The sequence below is a fragment of the Oncorhynchus masou genome, chromosome 7 (assembly GCF_036934945.1).
Source record: "Oncorhynchus masou masou isolate Uvic2021 chromosome 7, UVic_Omas_1.1, whole genome shotgun sequence".
Taxonomy (NCBI): domain Eukaryota; kingdom Metazoa; phylum Chordata; class Actinopteri; order Salmoniformes; family Salmonidae; genus Oncorhynchus; species Oncorhynchus masou.
Window position 1 is genome coordinate 9,964,489 of NC_088218.1, and position 2,500 is coordinate 9,966,988.

At 56.8% G+C, this 2,500-nt stretch overlaps 1 protein-coding gene across 1 annotated transcript in view; it reads right to left on the reverse strand.

Annotated features, from left to right (window-relative positions):
- tmeff2b (transmembrane protein with EGF-like and two follistatin-like domains 2b) overlaps window positions 1-2,500 on the reverse strand; it is a 65,631-nt gene that overhangs the window by 62,374 nt on the left and 757 nt on the right. The window lies entirely within an intron of this gene.

The following is a 2,500-nucleotide window of genomic DNA, read 5'->3' on the forward strand; positions in this document are numbered from 1 at the left end:
CCTCAGTCAGACAGATCACACCCACTCCTCAGTCAGACAGATCCTCCCACTCCTCAGTCAGACAGATCCCTCCCACTCCTCAGTCAGACAGATCCCTCCCACTCCTCAGTCAGACAGATCCCTCCCACTCCTCAGTCAGACAGATCCCTCCCACTCCTCAGTCAGACAGATCACACCAACCCACTCCTCAGACAGATCAGTCAGACAGATCACACCCACCCACTCCTCAGTCAGACAGATCACACCCACCCACTCCTCAGTCAGACAGATCACACCCACCCACTCCTCAGTCAGACAGATCACACCCACCCACTCCTCAGTCAGACAGATCACACCCACCCACTCCTCAGTCAGACAGATCACACCCACCCACTCCTCAGTCAGACAGATCCCTCCCACTCCTCAGTCAGACAGATCACACCCACTCCCTCAGTCAGACAGATCACACCCACTCACTCCAGACAGATCAGTCAGACAGATCACACCCACCCACTCCTCAGTCAGACAGATCACACCCACCCACTCCTCAGTCAGACAGATCACACCCACCCACTCCTCAGTCAGACAGATCACACCCACCCACTCCTCAGTCAGACAGATCCACCCACCCACTCCTCAGTCAGATCAGACAGATCACCCACCCACTCCTCAGTCAGACAGATCACACCCACCCTCACTCCTCAGTCAGACAGATCACACCCACCACTCCTCAGTCAGACAGATCACACCCACCCACTCTCCTCAGTCAGACAGATCACACCCCCACTCCTCAGTCAGACAGATCACACCCACCCACTCCTCAGTCAGACAGATCACACCCACCCACTCCTCAGTCAGACAGATCACACCCACTCCTCAGTCACAGATCCTCAGTCAGACAGATCACACCCACCCACTCCTCAGTCAGACAGATCACACCCTCAGTCAGACAGATCACACCCACCCACTCCTCAGTCAGACAGATCACACCCACCCACTCCTCAGTCAGACAGATCACACCCACCCACTCCTCAGTCAGACAGATCACACCCACCCACTCCTCAGTCAGACAGATCACACCCACCCACTCCTCAGTCAGACAGATCACACCCACCCACTCCTCAGTCAGACAGATCACACCCACCCACTCCTCAGTCAGACAGATCACACCCACCCACTCCTCAGTCAGACAGATCACACCCACCCACTCCTCAGTCAGACAGATCACACCCACCCACTCCTCAGTCAGACAGATCACACCCACCCACTCCTCAGTCAGACAGATCACACCCACCCACTCCTCAGTCAGACAGATCACACCCACTCCTCAGTCAGACAGATCACACCCACCCACTCCTCAGTCAGACAGATCCCACCCACTCACTCCTCAGTCAGACAGATCACACCCACCCACTCCTCAGTCAGACAGATCCCTCCCACTCCTCAGTCAGACAGATCCCTCCCACTCCTCAGTCAGACAGATCCACTCCCCACTCCTCAGTCAGACAGATCCCTCCCACTCCTCAGTCAGACAGATCCCTCCCCACTCCTCAGTCAGACAGATCCCTCCCACTCCTCAGTCAGACAGATCCCTCCCACTCCTCAGTCAGACAGATCCCTCCCCCACTCCTCAGTCAGACAGATCCCTCCCACTCCTCAGTCAGACAGATCCCCCACCCTCCTCAGTCAGACAGATCCCTCCCACTCCTCAGTCAGACAGATCCCTCCCACTCCTCAGTCAGACAGATCCCTCCCACTCCTCAGTCAGACAGATCCCTCCCACTCCTCAGTCAGACAGATCCCTCCCACTCCTCAGTCAGACAGATCCCTCCCACTCCTCAGTCAGACAGATCCCTCCCACTCCTCAGTCAGACAGATCCCTCCCACTCCTCAGTCAGACAGATCCCCTCACCCACTCCTCAGTCAGACAGATCCCTCCTCAGTCAGACCCCTCCTCAGTCAGACAGATCCCTCCCACTCCTCAGTCAGACAGATCCCTCCCACTCCTCAGTCAGACAGATCCCTCCCACTCCTCAGTCAGACAGATCCCTCCCACTCCTCAGTCAGACAGATCCCTCCCACTCCTCAGTCAGACAGATCCCTCCCACTCCTCAGTCAGACAGATCCCTCCCACTCCTCAGTCAGACAGATCCCTCCCACTCCTCAGTCAGACAGATCCCACCCACTCAGTCAGACAGATCCCTCCCACTCCTCAGTCAGACAGATCCCTCCCACTCCTCAGTCAGACAGATCCACTCCCACTCCTCAGTCAGACAGATCCCTCCCACTCCTCAGTCAGACAGATCCCTCCCACTCCTCAGTCAGACAGATCCCTCCCACTCCTCAGTCAGACAGATCCCTCCCACTCCTCAGTCAGACAGATCCCTCCCACTCCTCAGTCAGACAGATCCCTCCCACTCCTCAGTCAGACAGATCCCTCCCACTCCTCAGTCAGACAGATCACACCCACCCACTCCTCAGTCAGACAGATCCCTCCCACTCCTCAGTCAGACAGATCCCT